At 36.6% G+C, this 22,525-nt stretch overlaps 1 non-coding gene and 1 pseudogene across 1 annotated transcript; both read left to right on the top strand.

Annotated features, from left to right (window-relative positions):
* LOC132662252 (NXPE family member 2-like) overlaps positions 1-22,525 on the top strand; it is a 90,613-nt pseudogene that overhangs the window by 80 nt on the left and 68,008 nt on the right.
* On the top strand, positions 6,397-6,499 carry LOC132662699 (U6 spliceosomal RNA). The gene has a single exon (XR_009602699.1). It is a non-coding gene; the product is annotated as a U6 spliceosomal RNA (small nuclear RNA).

Raw genomic sequence — 22,525 nt, 5'->3', positions numbered from 1 at the left:
TGGAATCTAAAAAAAAAAAAGTAAGAATCAGAACTATAAATACAGAGAATTGGTAGTTGCTAACAGGGGACAGGGGTTGGAGTTGGGCAAAATGGAAAGGAGAGAGGGAGATACAGGCCTCCAGTAATGGAATAAGTCATAGCGATAAAAAGGTAGAGCATAAGGAACACAATCAATGATATTGTAACAGCGATGTAAATGGGACAGATGGTAGGTATACTTGTGGTGAACATAACATACTGTATACATGTGTCAAATCATTAAGTTGTACACCTGAAACTAATGTAACATTGTGTCAAATATACTCAAAAAAATACAATCATCTCAATAGATGTGGAAAAAGCTTTAGACAAAGTACAACATCCATTCATGATAAAAACTCTCAGCCAAGTAGGTTTAGAGGGAACATACCTCAACATAATAAAGCCCATGTAATAAAAGCCCACAGCTACCATTCTCAATGGTGAAAAGCTGAGAGGTTTTCTACTAATATCAGGAATAAGGCAAGGATGTCTACTCTAACCACTTTTCTTGGTGGTGTAATTATGTTTTATTCTTAATTTTTAAATAACATCTTTGTTTTTATTCAAAATATCTGAGCAATTTTGACATTCTTTTAAAAAAAATAATTTTAACAGTTTTAAAAATTTAAATCCAAGTTAATTAACACAGCGTACTTATGGTTTCAGGAATAGAATTTAGTGATTCATCACTCTGCATATAACACCTAGTGATCATCCCAACAAGTGCCCTCCTTAATACCCATCACCCATTTAGCCCATTTCCCTGATCCAACCATGGTCCAGCAACCCTCAGTTTATTCTCTGTATTTAAAAGTCTCTTATGGGGTCACCTGAGTGGCTCAGTTGTTTAGGCATACAACTTCGGCTCAGGTCATGATCTCATGGTTCCTGAGTTCAGGCCCCACATAGGGCTCTGTGCTGACAGTGCAGAGCCTGAAGCCTGCTTCAGATTCTGTTCTCCCTCTCTTTCCCACTCTCTTCCTCGTGCTGTCTCTCAAAAATAAAGAAAGAAAACAAAAAAAAATTTTTTTAAAAGAGACTCATATGGTTTGCCTCCCTCTCTGTTTTTATCATAGATTTTTGTCTCCATTTTCATTCAACATAGTACTGGAAATCCTAGCTAAAGCAATCAGACAACAAAAATAAATAAAAGGCATTCAAATTGGTAAGGAAGAAGTAAAACTTTCACTATTTGCAAAAGGCATAGAAAATCCAAGACTCTACCAAAAATTACTAAAACTGACAAATTAGTTCAGTAAACTATGAGGATACAAAATTAATATACAGAAATCGGCTGCATTTCAATACACCAATAATGAAGTAGCAGAAAGAGAAACTTAGAAAACCATTTTGTTTACAATTACACCAAAAAATAATGTTTCAAGGAATAAAGTTATCTAAGGATGCGAAAGTCTTGTGCTCTAAAAACTATGGAACACTGATGAAAAAAACTGAAGATGACACAAATAAATGGAAATACAGTCCGTTCTCATGGATTGGGGGAATATTGATAAAATGTTTCTACAACCCCAAAGCAATCTACAGATTTAATGAAATTCTTATCAAAACACCAACAGCATTTTTCCACAGAACTAGAATAATCCTGAATTATTCTGAATAATTCAAATATACAACTTAATGACTTTGTAAGTTTACATATTATGCTATGTTCACCACAAGTATAGCTACCATGACCCTGAATAACCAAAGCAATCTTGAAAAAGAACAAAACTGGAAGTATCACAATCCCAGATTTCTAGATATACTACAAAGCTATAATAATCATAGCAGTATGGTATGGACACAAAAATAGACACATATGTCAATGGAATAGGATAGAGACCCCAGAAATAAACCCGCAATTATATGGTCAATTAATAGATGGCAAAGGAGGCAAGAATATGCAATGGAAATATGCAAGGTCTCTTCAACAAAGGGTGTTGAAAAATCTGGACGGCTACATGCAAAAGAAGGAAACTAGACCACTTTCTAACACCACACACAAAAAGAAACTCAGAATGGATTAAAGACATAAATGTGAGACCTGAAACCATAAAAATGCTAGAAGAGAACACAGTAATTTCTCTGCCATTGGCCATATCACTATTTTTCTAGAAGTGTTTCTTTCCTAAGACAAGGGAAACAAAAGCAAACAAAACAAAAAAACAACTGATAGCACTATATCAAAATAAAAAGGTTTTGCACAAGAAAGGAAACAGTCAACAAAACTAAAAGACAACCTACTGAATGCGAGAAGATATCTGCAAATGATATATGTGATAAGGGATAAATATCCAAGATATATAAAGAACTCCTACAACTCAACACCCAAAAACCCAAATAATCCAATTAAACAATGGACAGAAGACATAAACAGACATTATTCCATAAACATAAAAATGACCAACACATGAAAAGATAGTCAAAATTTCTAATAATCAGAGAAATGCAAATCAAAACCACAATGACCTATCACCTCACAGCTGTCAGAATGGGTAAATTGAAGAAGACAAGGAACAAGCGTTGGTGAGGATGTGGAGAAAATGGAACTCTCATGCACTGTCGGTAGGATGCAAACTGGTGGAAAATAGCATGGAGGTACCTCAAAACATTAAAAATAGAAATACTATATGACCCAGTAATTCTATTCAGTATTTACCCAAAGACAATGAAAACTGTAATATAAGAAAATATGCACCCAGAGGTTTATTGCAGCATTGTTTACAATAGGCAAGATATGAAAGCAACACAGGGTTCATTCATAGATGAATGGATCAAAAATAGATGGGATACTCACACACACACACACACACACACACACACACACACACACTGGAATATTACTGAGCCATAAAAATGAAATTTTGCCATTTATGACATCATGGATGAATGTAGAAAGTATAATGTTAAGTGAAATAAGTCCTTCAGAGAAAGATAAATACCCTATGGTTTTACTCATACGTGGAATTTAAGGGAAAAAAGTGTGTGTGGGGGGGGGGGAGGACAAAAAACACTAGACTCTTAAATACAGAGAAGAAACTTACTGTTTCCAAAGAGGAGGTAAGAGGATAGGCAAAATAGTTGAAGAGGATTAAGAGTACACTTATCATGAAGAGCATGGAATAATGTAAAGAATTGTTGAATCACTTTATTATACACCTGAAAGTGATATAAGACTATATATTAATTATACTGGATTTAGAAAATAAATAAAATAAAAACACCCAAAATGGGACATACTGAAAATAAAAGTACAATTATCCCAGTATTAACATTAAATGTGAATGGATTAATCAATCCAATCAAAAGGCACAGACTGCCAGATTGGTTAGTAAGAACCAACTCTAAATTGTCAACAGGAGACAAACAACATTTAATAATGCTGAGAGACTGAAAGTAAAAGAATTTCAAAAGAATTTCTGTATAATTCATACAGAAAAAAATCTGGAATTTACTATAGATAAAATAGAATTATAGCACTATTACTAAAGACAATGAGGAACATTTTCTAGTGATAAAAAGCATTAATCAGGGATTTACAACAATTTTAAAAAATATACGCATCTAACAATGTTTGCTCCAGTGAAGCAAAACTAAGTGAAGGAAGAAATAAGGCAATTCAGTAAGAATAGTTAGACACTTCAATATTTCACATTCAAAAATATTAGAACAACCAGACAGAAGATCAAGGAAATCTAATATTTTAACATTATAAATGAACTAGACCTAATAAACATCTACCCAAGTCTTCACTCAGAAGACTACACAATTTTATCAAGTCCACGTGGAATATTCTCCAGGACAGAACATGTACTACGCCAAAGAAGAAGCTTCTCTCTATATGTAAGTTGAAATAATGCAGAGCATGTTCTCTAACCACATAGAATGAAATTAGACATTACTAATGGCAATGGGTTTGGTAAATTCACAAATAGGTGGAAAGTAAAACACTACTGAATAATCAATGTGCCAAAGAAGAAACAAAAAGGAAAATTAGAATATTCTGAGAAAGAAATCAATGAATTATAAATTAACCTCCATCTTAAGAAAGCGGAAAAAGAGCAAACTAAACCCAAGGCAAGAAGAAGGAAGGAAATAGAAAGATTGGAGCAGAAATTAATAGAGAATAAAACAATTAGTAAAACCAAAAAAGGGTTCCTTTGTAAAGACCAACAAAATTAACACACCTTTATCTAGACTGGACAGGAAAAAAAACTGAAGACTTAAATTACTAAAGTCAAGAATAAAAGGATAAATCACTGTTAATTTTACTGAAATAAAAAAGATTATAAGGAAGTGCCATGAATAACTGTATGCTAACAAATTAGATAATTTACATGAAGTAGATAAATTCCTAAAGAGACAAACAACCAACACTGAGTAAAAAAGAAAGAAAACGTTAATGACCTACAACAAATTTTAAAAAATGAATTGGTAATTTTAAAACTTCTTGCAAAGAAAAGCCCAGATCCAGATGACCTTATTGCTGAATTCAACTAAACACTTAAAAAAATTAATACCAATTATTCATAAACCCCTTTAAAAAATAGAAGAAGAGGGATCACTTCCCAACTCATTCTATGAAGCCTGTATTATTTGATCTCAAAACTAGACAAAGACACTACAAGAAAACCGTAGACCAGTATCTCTTATGAATATACATGCAAAATACTCAATAAAATATTAACAAACCACATTCATTAACTTTAAGAAGGATTATACACCATGACCACATAGGATTTATTCCAGGAATGCAATATGAGTTTAACATGTGGAAATCACTGTAATGTAACTTATCCATAGAATAAAGCACAAATCCCACAGGGTCATCTCACTACACACCAAAAAGGCATTTGACAAAGTGTAACAGCTTTTCATGATTAAAACCTTCAACATACCATTAATAGAAGGTAACTTCCTCCACTTGCTAAGGGGCATCTATGAAAAACCCACAACTAATATCATACTTAACTGAAACAACTTAAGTGAAATACTGAATGCTTCCTCTAAGATCAAGATAAAGGCAAGGATGCCTGCTTTCACCACTGCTGCTCAACATTGTGCTGGAGATTCCAGGCAGGGCAATTAGGCATTAAGAAGGAATTAATGGTGGAAAAGAAGAAGCAAAATTATTTCTATTTGCAGGTGACATGATGATACCCTGTATAGAAATGCCCAAGCAATCCACTAAAAATTATTAGAACAACAACAACAAAAAAGAATTCAACAAGGTTGCAGGGCAGATCAAAATATGAAAATCACTTGTATTTGTATAAATTATCAATGAACAATTTGAAAGTTAAATTAAGAAAACAATTCTATTTATAGTTGCAAAAAATTAAGTATCTGAGAATAAATTAAATAAATGAAATCTTATAATCTGAATATTAAAAAACATTGTTGCAAGAAATTAAAGAAGACCTGGGGTCCCTGGGTGGCTCAGTCAATTAAGCATCTGACTTCAGCTCAGGTCATGATCTCATGATTCATGGGTTTGAGCCTCACAACAGGCTCTGTGCTGACAGCTCAGAGCCTGGACACTGCATCCAATTCTGTGTCTCCCTCTCTTTCTCTCTCTGTCCCTCCCCTTCTCATGCTATGTCTCTCTCTCTGAAAAATAAGCAAACATTAAAAAGTTAAAAAAAAAAAAAGAAATCAAAGAAGACCTTAAAAATATCAAAGTCATCCCTCATTCATGGACCAGAGAACACTGTGAAGATGACAATCCTCTCCAAATCGATCTTTAAGATTTAACACCATCTCTATCAAATTCCCAGTTTTTTTTTCTCGGAAAGTAGCACTTTACTTCCTAAAATTCATGTGGAAATTCAAGGGACATGTAATAAAACAATCGTGGGGGAAAAAAATAAGATTAGAGAATTCACACTTCCCAGTTTGAAACCTTCTACAAAGTAACAATAATCAAGCCTGTGTGGTTCTGGCATGAGGATAGACTTATAAATGAATGGAATGGAATTCACAGTCCAGAAATAAACCCTTACATTTATAATTACTTGATTTTTGGTGTGGGTGCCAAGACAATTCAATAGGAAAATAATCGTCTGAATAGTCTATTTGACAAATGATGCTGGGACAACTCTGTAACCATAAGCAAATGAATGAAGCTGGACTTCATATGTAGTAATTCACTCAAAATAGATCATAGACCTAAATGATTATACAAGGAAAACTACAAAACTCCTAAAAAGAAAATATACAAGGAAATACTTGTGACCTTAGGTTAGACAAAGCCTTCTGAATTATGATACCAAAACACAAGGAACAAAAGAAAAAAAAAATTCTGCTTCATTGCAAGGAAAAAAAAAACGTTTGTGGTTCAAAGGACACCATTTAAAAAATAAAACAACAGTGCTTGCTTCAGCAGCAAATATACTAAAATTGGAACGATACAGAGAAGATTAGCATGGCCCTTGCACAAAGATGACATATAAATTCGTGAAGCGTTCCCTTTTTTATGAAAAAATAAAACAACCCACAAAATTGGAGAAAATATTTGCCCCCATCTATCCAACTACTTGTAACTAGAATAAAGAACTCTTTCACCTCAATAATAAAAACACAAACCAATTTTAAAAATGGACAGAAGAGATGAATAGACATTTCACCAAAGATGATACACAAAAAGGCAATCAGCACATGAAAAGATGCTCAGCATCATTAGTCATTAGGGAAATGCAAATAAAAATCACGTTGGAGATAGCTATAAATAAAAAGACAATAGCAAGTGTTGGCGAGGATGTGGAGAAATGGGGATCCTCACACATTGCTGGTGGGAGTATAAAATGGCACAATTGCTTTGGAAAACTGTCTAGCAGCTCCTCAAAATGTTAAACATAGAGTTACCATGTGCCCAGAAATTCCAGTCCTTGGATATATACCCAAGAGAAATGAAATCATACCTCTATACAAAAACATGTACATAAATGTTCATGGCAGCATTATTAGCAAGATCGCCAAAGGGGAAACAACCTGAATATCCATCAACTGATGAATGGATAAATAAAATTTGGTCTATGTATGGGATGGATTACAGTTCAGCAATATAAAGGAATAAAGTACTGATTCATGCTGCTATTTGAATAAAACCTCATAAAAACTTTTATGCTGAGTGGGAAAAAAAGTCATAAAAGACCATATATTGAATGATTACATTTATATGAAACATCCATAAAACCTAGAGACTCATAGCAGGTTGACAGATATCTATCCGGGGCTGGAAGAGGGAATGAGAAGGGACTGTAGATGGACACAAGGGATCTTCTGGGTACAAAAGGAAATGTGCCAAAAATTTTTTGTGATGGTTTCACAACTAGGTACATTCATTAAGAGTCAGTGAGCCTTACACTGGGTGAATTTTATGGTACATATACTCTGGCTCAACAACGTTGTTAAAACAAAAAAATTATGTGGGATATATGCTCTAATAATGGAATGTGTGACATACTGGGAACAAATTAAGGGAACATGTGTTCATTTTGAGGCTAGAGGACACTGAATATAGAATGTGGAATGCAAACCATTCTTGGTCTCATCTATATCACCCTCTTCTATGGAATCCCTCCTGTTATGGAGGGTTATTCTCTCCTGCTAACACCCTCACCACCCTCCTTTGCCTTCTGTCAAGGTCTCTCATATTTTAATAGAGTTTAGTATGCAGTTCACGACCTTCCTCCCCATTCTCATTTTGGGAGTTTTTAATAGTCTCAAAGATGGCACATCTGACATGTAAGTCCTCCTAGCTCCTTATCTGTCTTCAACCCAGTGACCTTCCCTCTTCATACCACTTCAGATCATCAGACCCATAGGCACATGTTACAGCTTGTCATCAGCCGTATTTCTCTGCCACTTGACTATGCTACCTGCTCAACACAACCTTCTCTTCTTGCTGCCCACTCTTTTATTCTTACGAATCCAACCAATTATTAGATTGTTTAGACCAGGGGTCATCAGCAAACTTTTTCTGTCAAGAGCCAGATAGTAAGTATTTTAGACTTGGGGTTCATATGACCTCTGTCACAATTCCTCAGCTCTGTGCCCTACTATGTTGTTGTAGGGAGAACACAACAAAAGGCAGTAAGTAAGTGGGCCTGGTGGTCCTCCAAGAAAAACTTTGATAAAACAGGCCAAAGACTAAATTTGGTTTATGGGACACAGTTTGTACTTCTCTCTCCTTCATGGAGACATAGGCCTAGGCACAGGCTTATAGGAAGGAGTACAAGCAAATTGTTTTACTTTTCTGAGTCTCCGTTTTTCCATGTATGTCATGGAAATAATGCTTTCTACGTCTTCAAGTTTATAGCAGTTCAATGAGAAGATGAACAAAAAGTTTAAGTGCAGATGATGGCACACAGTAATGAGGAAATTCATGGGTTTTCAAACGAGTTCTAATAAATATATTCTTTCCTCTCCGTTGAGTTCTAAATGAGTTTAGAAATTAGAAAAAAGTAAGCAAGGTTGCCTGGGTAGCTTAGTCGGTCAAGGGTTCAACACTTGATTTCGGCTCAGGTCATGATCTCACAGTTGGTGAGTTCCAGTCCTTTGTCAGACTCTGTGCTGTCAGCTTGAGATTCCCACCCCCCCCCCACTTCTCCCCCACTTGTGCGTGTACTCCCACACATACTCTCTCTCAAAATGGAGAACCACGCCCCAAAATTCACTGTCATATATAAGAAAGGTGAAGTTGGAGAATGTTGCATGTCTACAGGCCAGGGGTCTAATACTGAATTCCGGAATCAGAGAAGCTTACCTGTCCTGCCCAAGCAGCACTAGACCAAGCCAGGCCTTCCGGAACGGGAATAAGTAGAGAATTTTGGGTTCCTTCTTAAAGAAAAATTATCAAATGTTCTTCCAAATGGATGGAAATATCAGGAGTGGGTTCTTAATGTTCTGCCTAGAACAAATTTTCGTTTTCTTCCCCCACTGTCCCTAGACTGGATATCTATGTTCATGAGGTCAGAGCAACCTCTCCCACAAGGGTACACACACATTCTTGTGATTTCTCTGAGTGTGTGCCAGGAGAGTTTCTTAGAGGCTAGTTCAAACTTCTCTACAAATGTATTCCAAAAGTAAAGAAGAATAAACTCTAATCTCCAGGGGCCTATGGATATTGCTATAAAAGATCCTGCTAAGAGATTAAAATTTTTTAGCGGTCTTTTATCTTAAAAACCAAGCATATGTTGCATTTTTCCCTATGGTTGAAGTTTATTTACCAATTAAAGAGCTTTAATCACCTACCCCTAACGCAAAATAATTGAGTAAAATTAACAGTGTGAAAAAACGTGCTGTGTACATTTTCTAACAACCTTCCTGCCACACATATGGCCTCACTCCCTCCACCATCAGGCAAAATAACTTCGAGAAGCACAAGTCAGGACTATGTTACTTCATCTAAAATTCAGCTCTCTTTCATCATGTTTATTTCCTCTCAATCTGGTCTCAAGGATTTTGGAGCCAGACCCTACTTTCTGTGGGGTGCAGGTCCACAAAGGTCAGGGTCCTGGAGCTCCAGCCCCAACTCAATTGCTGAACTATGAGATCAGACCGTTTTGTGGCCTTTCCCCACATCACAGGCTCTTTGTTACTAAGGGTGGTAGTGTTTGTCCTGACCAGCTCAACACTATTACAAAACAACATGAGCTAATTATTTTAGGGGTGCAAAGCAAATGTCTGTTTACTGTGGTATTCTCTTTGTGGTCATGGTAATTATGCCAGTAGCTCAGAGCACTGTCTTTCCCCATTCCCCAATAAATTCCTTTAGAAATTATCATATCTCTGAGCCAATCTCCAACATGCTATGATCACAGTTCTGATATCCATACAATTGTATGGATATGTGCCTGGAAAGATTGGCAAACAAGTATTAAATGTATATACATAGACCCTATATATGAAAAACATGCATGTATACATATATACATATCTATATGGCTATCTCTATAATTGCATCTATCTATATCTTCTTATACCTCTCTCCATATTTCTATCTATATAGATATCCCCATGCAGAGCAATTCAAGTTGAGCATGGCTGGTGTAGTATGGTGTAACAGGTCATCTGGTAGGTGGCTGTACTGTGAACACGTACCACCTTTAGTGGTAGGGATACTCATGTCCACAGAGTTTGCTCCTTTAGATCTGCCACAGATCTAAGTTGTACTGGGATTTAGACCTATGGCTCTTCCTTTTATGACCTGAGATTTAACTTAAATCATTGTTGGTTAGGTTCATTTGTAGGTATCTTACTGTTTTTGGTGCAATTGCAAATGGGATTCATTGATTTCTTTTTCTGCTGCTTCATTAGTGTATAAAAATGCAACAGATTTCTGTATGTTGATTTTCTATCCTACAACTTTGCTGAATTCATGTATTAGTTCTAGCAAGTTTTTGGTGGAGTCTTTTGGGTTTTCTACACAGAGTGTGTGTCTGTCTGTCTCTCTTTCTCTCTCTCTCTCACACACACACACACACACACACACACACACACACACACACACACACAAACACAGGAGTATTACTCAGCCATCAAAAAGAATGAAATCTTGCCAACTGAAATGACATGGATGGAGCCAGGATGTATTATGCTTAGCAAAATAAATCAGAGAAAGACAAATGTCATATGATTTCACTCATATGTGGAATTTAAGAAACAAAACAGATGATCATATGAGAAGTGGTGGAAGAGAAGAATGGTGGGAGAAACAAACTACAAGAGACTCTTAATACAGAGAACTGAGGGTTGATGGAGGGAGGTGGGTGGGAGATGGGCTAGATGGGTGAGAGATAAAAGGAAAGCACTTGTTGTGATGAGCAATGGGTGTTGTATGTAAGGGATGTATCACTAAAATCTAATCCTGAAACCAATATTGCACTATATGTTAACTAAAATGTAAATTAAAAAAATCAGTATATGCAGTTGTTTACAGCAAGGAAAGAACTTGTGAAAAAAAGCACTACAAATATTGAGAGAAATCAGCCAAATCAAGTCTCAGTTGTTCAGGAACTATAGACAAGGGCTTCTGTTTTCCTTCTTCCCAGTTTTTCAAATACTTCTGCTACTGTGGAAGTGACTACTTCCTCATGATAGCAAAACAAAGGCATTATTAAAGGAAATGCACTTGGTATAAAAATATGCAAGGCCTCAACCACAGGTGGCAATAGGCTGTAATTAGATCTATTCTCTAAAACGCACTGAAGAACTCCCTCCTGGCTTCTTTCTTCTGGCTGTGTGGAGTGAGCAGGGGCAGGTCATGGACGGGAGTTTTGTGATGCCAGGTGGCACACTGTGGCCATAAATGGCATTTCAGCTTTTGACCAGTGAAGCTTAGAGGGAAACTCTAACACTGAAAATAAAGACTGCTTGAACCAAAGAAACTCTGGATGGTTGTAATTCCTCTGAGAGAATATGTGCATCCACAGATGTGGTACTTTTCAACTCTTATTTTTAGGTTTAATAGCAAAGACAGGAGGGAGAACCACAGACTGGTCAGTCTGCTTTTCAAATGGTGCATTACAACCCTTAAGGGGACAGTAAAGTTATTTTATTTGGGCATGGAAAATACTTTACAACTGGAATAGAACGGAAGGGAGTCAAATAGAATAACTACAAAATATCATAATACATTGTATGCGGTTAGGATAAACATTGTTTTAACAGACTTGTGTTTTCTGTGTATGCTCTGAAATGAGGTTTCATAGGGTTTTCTTATTGTGGGCCCCAGGAAAAAAAGTTTGAGAAACAGTTACGTAATTTAGGTCTTTGTCACATACTTTTGGGATTCTAGATTTAAAAAATAAACTAAAATTCTGGCCACTTAACAATGGCCTTTTCTAAAGAATATACCCTTGTCACTTATGGCAATGTTTCTCAACTACTTCAACGTGAAGAGATTTAAAACCTGAGGTGGAAACAAGCTGCCTAAAAATCAAATAGGAGATTTAAAATGAAGTTTCAAGAAATGTATCCATTTCTTCCAGGTTGCCCAATTGGTTGGCATGTAATTTTTCATAGTATTCTTTTATAATTGTTTGTATTTCTGTGGTGTTGGTTGTGATCTCTCTCATTTATGATTTAATTTATTTGGGTCCTTTTTTTTTTCTTTTTGATAAGTCTGGCTAGGGGTTTATACATTTTATAAATTCTTTCAAAATACCAATTCTTAGTTTTATTGATCTGTTTTTTTTTGTTGTTTTTCTGATAGCATTTATTTCTGCTCTCATCTTTATTATTACCCTTTTAGTGGCTTCAGTCTTTATCTGTTCTTTTTCTAGCTTCTTTAGGTGCAAGCTTAGATTGTGTTTTGAGATTTTTCCTGCTTCTTGAGGTAGACCTGTATTGCTCTCTACTTCCCTCTTATGACTGATTTTGTTGCATCTCAAAGGTTTGAACTGTTGTGTTTTCATTTTCATTTGTTTCCATGTTTTTTTTTTTTATTTCTCCTTTCATTTCCTGGTTAATATAAAAAGCTTCTGCAAAGCAAAGGAACAATCAACACAAAAGGCAACAGAATAAAAGAAGATATTTATGAATGACAGACCCGAAAAAAGAATTAGCATCTAAAAATCTATGAATAACTTATCAAACTCAACACTTAAAAAACAAATAATCCAGTTAATAAATGGGCAGAATACATCAAAAGACATTTTCCCAAAGAAGACATCCAGATGGCTAACAGACACATGAAAATATGCTCATCATCAGGGAAATCACTCATCATCAGGGAAAAACAAAACAACAAAGAGATACCACCTCAAACCTGTCAGAATGACTAAAATGAACAACTCAGGAAAAAAACAGATGCTGGTGAGGATGTAGAGAAAGGGGAACCTTCTCACACAGTTGGTGGGAATGCAAACTGGCTCAGCCAGTTTGGAAGATGGTATGGAGGTTCCTCAAAAAGTTAAAAATAGAACTACCCTACAACCCAGCATTTGCACTAGTAGGTATTTACCCACGGGATACAGAAGTACTGATTCAAAGAGGCATATGCACCCTCATGTTTATAGCAGCATTATCAACAATAGCCAAACTATGGAAATGCCCAAGTTTCCACTGACTGATGGATGGATAATGATATGGCATATATACATATACAATGGAATATTGCTCAGCCATAAAGAGAATGAAATCTTGCCATTTGCATTGATGTGGATGGAGCTAGGGTGCGTTATGCTAAGTGAAGAAAGTCAGAGAAAAACAAATACCGTATGGTTTCACACATATGTACAATTTAACAAGCCAAACAGATCAACATAGGGAAAAGAGAAAAAAAAAAAAGAGACGGAGGCAAACCTTAAGAGACTCTTAACTATAGAGAATAAACTGAGGGTTGCTGGAGGGGAGGTTGGTTGGGAAATGGGCTAAATGGATGACAGGTATTAAGGACAGCGCTTGTGAAGAACAGTGGGTGTTATATGTAAGTGATGAATCACTAAATTCTTCTCCTGAAACTAACATCACATTATGTGTTAACTAGAATTTAAACAAAAACTTGAAAGATTAAAATAAAAATAAAAATAAAATGAAGCTTCATGAGGAGGGGAAGATCAGGGAGAGAGAACACCAAGTAATACATATATTTGTGTATCTGAGATTTAGACACTAGGATACATTGGAGGGCACCAGAAAATAGTGTTTCTTAGGGTAAACCATTGCTAAAACTTTGCTATAGCCACTAAGTACTTGAGGAGAGAAAAGGCTCAGAGCCCTTATGTCATTCCAAATGGAAGAATTAACCCAAGTCAGGAAAAGGAGTCCTTTAACAAGTTCACTTCCTGGCTTTAGGAAGGACCACTGTGTCTGATTTCTAGTAAAACATTTAAGGGAGATTTCTCAAGACCCAGGAGATAGCATCTGTATAGAACATAAGTAACCTTTTCTGGAAAGTTTTGAGGGATGTATGTAGAGCAGTATCATGTATGTATGACTTAATGTGTGATTATGTCTCCTGTTCTCTCTTAAAGGATACTAACTTGGTTTAAAATTCCATAGTTCATAAATTACTGCTGATGTTGATATTTTTGTTAGTTTTCTGTGTCACTTATTTGGCTGCAGAAGACCATATAAGAAGGAAGAAAGGAAGGAGGAAGGAAGAAAGAAAGGAAGGGCAAGGGCAAGGGCAAGGTCAAGCAAGAAAGCTAGAATGGCTTGACTCATGGGCTTTCAATGCTTTTTTCCTTTTCTTGATTTATTCTATTTCCTGGATAAAATTTTACCAAGTATCAAAGCAAAAACAATCCACCCAAAGCCAAAACAAAACCGTCACCACCAAAAACAAAACAAAACAAAACAAAACAAAACAAAACAAAACAAAACAAAACGAAACGAAATGAAATGAAATGAAACGAAACGAAACGAAACGAAACGAAAGAGAGAGAGAGAGAGAGAGAGAGAGACCGACCACAATTGTTTCCTTTTTCAAAATTTCAGGAATGGTCATATCCTTTGAAAGCTCACCTTGATTACCAAGGAAAAATTTAAAAATTAAAAGCATGTCATCTTAGAAACAGATGTGAAAAGAGGATTAGTCCCTTTGACAGTGGATTTGCAGCCAACTCTAGTATTTGGCTCTACCAACCATCTTTCCAAAAAATTCTTTCTGATATTGGCTTTTGAGACTCCAGTCCAGTTAAATCTCTGTTTCAGCCCTAGTCTACTTTTTCCATAAGGGTTTTCTTATTTGTTTTGCATAGTTCAGCTAGTTTTTTTTTTTTAATTACTTTTCTGCAGTCTTTAACTGATCTTGCTTACGCTTTCTCTTTCTCGCAAGTATATAGTACAAAATTGATCTTTCAAACTTTGTGCTTTCATAATCTTCTTGTCCCAGTCAAAAATTTTCACTAATGGCTTGCACAGATGATGGCACCAATGAGATAAAACTCCTTAGTTTAGCCACTAAAGCCATTAAATTTGAACACAATTTCTTTTAAAAGGTTCTTTCTTACCTCTATCTAATACAAACTTCCAGATCCAAACAAAAAGGACCATAAGGGGTGGCTGGTTGGCTCAGTCAGTAGAGCATGTGACTTTTGACCTTGGGGTTGTAAATTCAAGACTCACAATGGGTAAGATGTGACCTGGGAAATAACAGAGCATTCAGACTATAGCTCAGAAGGTTTGTTTCCGTTTGTGAGTCCTCTCCATCGTATCTGTGCTCTCTAGATTTTTCCTTCTAATCTTTTTCTCTTTCACGCTTACACCTTTTAATTCACCTGCTCAGGTCCCATTATCCACTACTAATATCAAAGTGAGGTCTCGACAGTCTATGCACTGGAACAGCAGCTGGGTTTCTGTGTGTGCGCAAAATGCAGATTCCTGGGCCATGCTTCAGTACCACTGAAAAGAAATTTCTGGGCTTAAGCCTAAAATTACTAAGTATTAACAAGCTCCCCTGCTGATTTTTATGCCTGCTAAAGTTTGAGAATCTCTGCTATGTAGCCCCAGAGCTGACTTCCTCTGTGTCTCACCCTTGAGTATATGCTGCTCATCAGTTTTCTTCACCTCAGTCTTCCACTAGTGTTGGTACCAAAGAAATATATGCTGAATTTATCATCTCTCTTACTATCCTTCTTGGCACAAACAGAATCAAATGAAAACAAATTCCCTGCTCTTTCTCCCATTTCTCCTATGTTGCCACAGCTCATTAGTCAACAAAACCAAAACTCTCTTCACAAGCAAGCTGCCACTAAACCTCATAAATTCTACCTCCTAAATAGCTCTCAAATTGAACCTTTTTCTCTCTATCCCTATTGTCTTGATTTAGTTCAGTCCTTTGTCATTTCTTATCCTTGGTATTGAAATAGTAGTCTTCTAATTAATTTCCCTGTCTCCAGTCCAAGCCTGCTCTCATCATTTATTCAACAAATATTTGTTGAATACAGACTGTGTCTAGCACTGAATTAAGTATTAGGGATACAGAAATACAGGACATCATCCTTGTGTTCAAGAATCTGAGATGATATTTCTAAAATGAAAATTTGGATATGTTACTCTAACCAATTTCAGCGGCTCTTCCTGTAGAGGACAGGGTCCAAACTCCTTAGTACAGTGCTTCAGACTCAATTAAAGGAAACAAAAACCCACTTACTCTACCCCAGACATTCTTAGACTGGCTGTTTCCTCTGGCTTCTTTTCCTCCAGGTTTTCACATTGCTAAATCTCTTCCTTCAAGTCTGTTCTCAGTGTCATATTCTTTATTTAACACTAGAAACAGCCTTACTTGCATGTTAGCATTACCCTTACTCTGTTTTTTTGCAATAATGCTTTTCACTTTCCAAAGTATTACATAATTTATGGATTTATTATGTTCATTACCTGTTGTCCATCATCACCTAATAAAAGGTGACCTGCATAAGAGCAAGCATTTTATCTGTATTTATTTATTGGTATATCCCAAGTGCCCAGAACAGTGTCTGGCACATAGTAGGTGCTTAATAAATAACTGTCAAATAACAGGAGATTGTTAACTGATCTAGATGGGAGGTAGTGGTGATTTAAAATAATGTGCTAAGAGAGAGGAGCCAAGATGGTGGAACAGCATGGAAGTTTTTTGTGTATCTCACGTCAATGAAATACAGTCAGACCAACACTAAACCATCCTACACACCTAGAAAATTGATTGGAGGATTAACACAACAATCTTCACAACCTGAACCACAGAATTCAGCAGGTATGCGGTGCAGAGAGCTGAACGTGGGAAGTGAGAAGGAGCAGTAAGGGAGGTGCTTTTGCGAGCAGAAAGAGGAAGGAGACTGGGTGGGGGGGATACGGGAAAAGCACCCTCCCCAAAAGCAGCTGGAGAGAAAGTGGAAAATTGGAAACAGCCATAGGGACTAAACTAAAAAGGGACAAAGGAGAAAGGAGAGGGTTTAAATTCCATTAAGACTGTAAACAAGGGGAGTGCAGAGTCTGCAGCTCCACAGCTCGATACCTGGCGGTGCTCTGGTGGGAAGGGCAAATCCTCAGGAGCAGAGTGGGGTCTGGGAGGTTCTCGGACCACACGGGGTAAAGTGGTTCCACTGCTGGAAGGACATTTGGTAGAGACTGTTGAGGCCACCTGATCCCAGCAGACCCCAGAAAATGGCCACATTCCCAGGTGCTGGAACAAGGTCATTGTGGGTGAAGCCTGGTGCCAGATGTGTGTTGTGATTTTCCATAATCCCTGAAACGCTGCTGCTACACTGTCTCACAAACTTTTTCTGGGGCGGACTGGCACTTGGCCACAGTCTTGGGGCACTGGCAGCATCAGGGTCCAGCAAGCGTTCACGGATGCAGCTGACATTCAGCCATCGCTCATTTGGCCATTGCTCAGTGAGACCCTCCCACGGGGGGAACAGATCAAAGCCACAGTCCTTCAGAAGTAAGGGGCCAGAGAAAACAGCTGTATCTGAGACAAAACTCGGGAAAGAGGTGCTGCCTGGGGCCTGGGGCCTGGTCACAAAGAGTGAAGAAGCGAGGAGTGGACGAGAGCTCAAGACTGAGGACGGGTGCGCGTTGCTGATCCCGGAAAACCGACTGGGAGCTGGATGGCACCATTTTCACCTGCTCATGTGCAAACGCACGTACAAGCACCACAACAATCCACCCCAGTAGGATAGCAGCGCCATCTAGTGGATAGCATAGCTGTTACACTGAGCCCAGCCCAAATGGGCCAACTTCAAGAACACAAGTCTCACTGCCCGCTCAGTTTATGGACTATAAAGCGCTACATAGTCTGACTTCTAGGGGAAAATGAAGTAATTTCAGTCCTACTTCAATCTGTTAGCAGTTCCATTTATTTAATTTTCTTTCTTTTCTCTTTTACACGTCTTTTCTTTTTCTTGAATGCAGGAAGAGAAAAACTTCCTGTTTACTTTCAATTTCTATTAAAAATATTTTTAATTTTTTTACTACATTGTTTGCTTTTATGTATATTTTTTCAAATTCTGTTTTACTGCCTTCATTTTATTTTAGTCTACTATGGTATATTCACTTTTTCAAATTTCCAACGATTTTTTAAAATCATTTTTCTCCTTTTTCTTTTTCTCAAATACAGAAAAAGAAAAAAATTTTATTTTTATTAAAAATATTTTTCTTTATTTTTTTTCTACTGTATTCTTTACTTTTGTCTATATTTTTTCAAATTCTCTTCTACTCCCATCATCTCATTTTAGTCTACTTCAGTGTATTCATTTTTTCAAATGCTCAAACTATTTCTATTTTTTCTTCCCCCCCTTTTTATTGCCTAATCTGTCAAACCACTTTTAACACCCAGACCCAAACACACCTAGGAACTAGCATCATTTATTCAACTTTTGTGCGTGTGTTTAATTTTTTAATTTTAATTTTTTTAATTTTATTTTTTTAATTTTTAATTTTTCTACCTCAGTAATTCCTTTTCTCCCTTCAAAATGACAAAATGAAAGAATTCACCACAAAAGAAAGAACACGAAGAAACAACATCCAGGGAATTAACCAACATAGATACAAGCAAGATGTCTGAACCAGAATTTAGAATCACCATAATTTAGAATCAGCAAAATTACATAGAATAATGAAGCAGAAAACAGGAAGGAGATTAAGGCAAAAGAGCACGATTTAAGAATTAGAGAAATCAGTGACTCATGAAAAAGGAACAACATCAGAATCATAGGGGTCCCAGAAGAGGAAGACAGAGAAATAGGAGTAGAAGGGTTATGTGAGCAAATCACAGAGGAAAACTTTCCTAACCTGTGGAAAGACACAGACATCAAAATCCAGGAAGCACAAAGGACCCCCCCCCATTAGATTCAACAAAAACCGACCATCAACAAGGCATATCATAGTCAAATTCACAAAATACTCAGGCGAGGAGACAATCATGAAAGCAGCAAGGGAAAAAAAGTCTCTAACCTACAAGGGAAGAGAGATCAGGTTTGCGCAGCAAACCTATCCACAGAAACTTGGCAGGCCAGAAAGGAGTGGCAGGATATATTCAGTATGCTGAATCAGAAAAATATGCAGCCAAGAATTCTTTATCCAGCAAGGTTGTCATTCAAAATAGAAGGAGAGATAAAAAGTTTCCCAAACAAAAATTAAAGGAGTTTGTGACCACTACACCAGCCCTGTAAGAAATTTTATGGGGGACTTTCTGAGGGGAGAATATGTATATATATACACATATGTATATACATATATATGTAAATATATATAAATATATATAAATATAATATAATATTAATATAATAAATAATATAAATTATATTAAATATATATTAAGTAAATATATATATTAAAATAAAATAATATATATAAATATAAATTTATATATGAAAAATATATAAATAAATAAATACCAAAAGCAACAAAGATTAGAAAGGACCAAAGAACACCACCAGAAACTCCAACTCTACAAGCAACATAATGGCAATAAATTCATATCTTTCAGTACTTACTCTAAACATCAATGGACTCAATGCTCCAATCAAAAGACATAGAGTAACAGAATGGATAAGAAAACAAGATCCATCTATATTCAGTTTACAAGAGACCCACTTTAGACCTAAGACAACTTCAGATTGAAAATAAGGGGATGGAGAACCATCTATCATGCTAATGGCCAACAAAAGAAAGCCAGAATAGCCATACTTATATCAGACAATCCAGACTTTAAAATAAAGACTGTATCCGGTTAAGCGTCCGACTTCGGCTCAGGTCATGATCTCACGGTCCGTGAGTTCAAGCCCCGCGTCGGGCTCTGTGCTGACAGCTCAGAGCCTGGAGCCCGTTTCAGATTCTGTGTCTCCCTCTCTCTCTGCCCCTCCCCTGTTCATGCTTTGTCTCTCTCCGTCTCAAAAATAAATAAACGTTAAAAAAAATTTTTTTTTAAATAAAGACTGTATCAAGAGATGCAGAAGGACACTATATCATAATCAAGGGGTCTGTCCACCAAGAAGACCTAACAGTTGTAAACATTTATGCGTCAAATGTGAAGCACCCAAATATATAAACCAATTAATCACAAACATAAAGAAACTCATTGATAATAGTACCATAATAGTAGGAGACTTCAACACCCCACTCACAACAATGGACAGATCATCTAATCAAAAAATCAAAAAAGAAACTGGCTTTGAATGACACACTGGACCAGATGGACTTAACAGATATATTCAGAACATTTCATCCTAAAGCAGCAGAATATACATTCTTCTCCAGTGCACATGGAACGTTCTCCAGAATAGACCATATACTGGGACACAAATCAGCCCTCAACAAGTATAAAAGGATCAAGATCATACCGTGCATATTTTCAGACCACAACACTATGAAACTTGAAATCAACCACAAGAAAAAAATTGGAAAGGTAACAAATACTTGGAGACTGAAGAACATCCTACTAAAGAATGAATGGGCTACCCAAGAAGTTAAAGAGGAAATTAAAATATACATGGAAATCAATGAAAATGGTAACACCACAATCCAAAACCTCTGGGATGCAGCAAAGGTGGTCCTAAGAGAAAAGTATATAGCAATCCAGGCCTTCCTAAAGAAGGAAGAAAGATCTCACATACACAACCTAACCTTACGCTTTAAGGAGCTGGAAAAAGAACAGCAAATAAAACCCAAAACCAGCAGAAGACAGGAAATAATAAAGATTAGAGCAGAAATTAATGCTGTTGAAACAAACAAACAAAAAAAACAGTAGAAAAGATCAATGAAACCAGAAGCCGATTCTTTGAAAGAATTAACAAAACTGAAAAACCACTAGCAAGTTGGATCAAAACAAAAAAGGAAAGGGCCGAAAGAAATAAAATCAAGAATGAAAGAGGAGAGATCACAACCAACATAGCAGAAATAAAAACAATAATACGAGAATATTATCAGCAATTATATGCCAATAAAATGGGCAATCTGGAAGAAATGGACAAATTCTTAGAAACATACACACTACCAAAAGTCAAACAGTAAGAAATAGAAAATGTGAACAGACCCATAACCAGTAAGGAAATCGAAACAGTCATCAAAAATCTGCCAAAAAAACAAGACTCCCGGGGTAGATGGCTTTCCAGGTGAATTTTACCAAACATTTAAGAAAGAGTTAACACCTATTCTCTTGAAGCTGTTCCAAAAAAAAAAAAAAAAAAAAAAAAAAAGAAGGAAAACTTCCAAGCTCTTTCTATGAAGCCAGCATTACCTTGATTCCAAAACCAGAAAGAAACCTCACTAAAAAGGAGAACTATAGGCCAATTTCCCTGATGAACATCGATGCAAAAATCCTCAAGATATTAGCCAACTGGATCCAACAATACATTAAAAAAAATTATTCACCACGACCAAGTGGGATTTATACCTGAGATGCAGGGCTAGTTCAATATCTCCAAAACAACCAATGTGATTCATCACATCAGTAAAAGAAAGGACAAGAACCTTGATCCTCTCAATAGATGCAGAGAAAATATTTGACAAAATACGGCATCCTTTCTTGATAAAAACCCTCAAGAAAGTAGGGACAGAAGGAGCATATCTTGAAATCATAAAAGCCATATATGAACGACCCAACGCTAATAACATCCTCAATGGGGAAAAACTGAGAGCTTTCCCCCTAAGGTCAGGAACAAGACAGGGATGTCCACTCTTGCCACTATTATTCAACATAGTATTGGAAGTCTTACTTAGCCTCTGCAATCAGACAACACAAAGAAATAAAAGGCATCCAAACTGGCCAGGAGGAGGTCATACTTCCACTCTTTGCAGATGACATGATACTCTATATGGAAAACCCAAAAAGGTTCCACCAAAAAACTGCTAGAATTGATTCATGAACTCAGTAAAGTTGCAGGATATTAGATCAATGCACAGAAATCGGTTGCATTCCTATATACCAACAATGAAGTGACAGAAAGAGAAATCAAGGAATTGATCCCATTTACAGTTGCGTGCACACACACACACACACACACACACACACACACACAAATACCTAGGAATAAATCTAACCAAAGATGTGAAAAATCTATCCACTGAAAACTATAGATTGCTTATGAAAGAAATTGAAGAAGACACAAAAAATGGAAAAAGATTCCATGCTCCTGGATAGGAAGAAAAAATATTGATAAAATGTTGATACTACCCAAAGCCATCTATGTATTCAATACAATCCCTATCAAAATAACACCAGTACTTTTCACAGAGCTAGAACAAATAATCCTAAAATTTGTATGCAACCAGAAAAGTCCCCGAATAGCCAAAGTGATCTTGACAAAGAAAACCAAAGCAGGAGGCATCACAATCCCAGACTTCAAGCTATACTACAAACCTGTATCATCAAGACAGTATGGTACTGGCACAAGAACAGATACTCCAATCAATGGAACAGAATAGAGAACCCAGAAATTGACCCACAAACGTATGGCCAACTAATCTTTGCCAAAGCAGGAAAGAATATCCAATGGAATAAAGACAGTCTCTTCAGCAAGTGGTTCTGGGAAAACTGGACAGCGGCACACAGAAGAATGAACCTGGACCAC

This window comes from Panthera onca, chromosome D1, assembly GCF_046562875.1.
Source record: "Panthera onca isolate mPanOnc1 chromosome D1, mPanOnc1 haplotype 2, whole genome shotgun sequence".
NCBI classification, from domain to species: domain Eukaryota; kingdom Metazoa; phylum Chordata; class Mammalia; order Carnivora; family Felidae; genus Panthera; species Panthera onca.
Note: the sequence above shows the minus strand (reverse complement) of the source record. Positions and strands in the feature narration are given on the sequence as shown.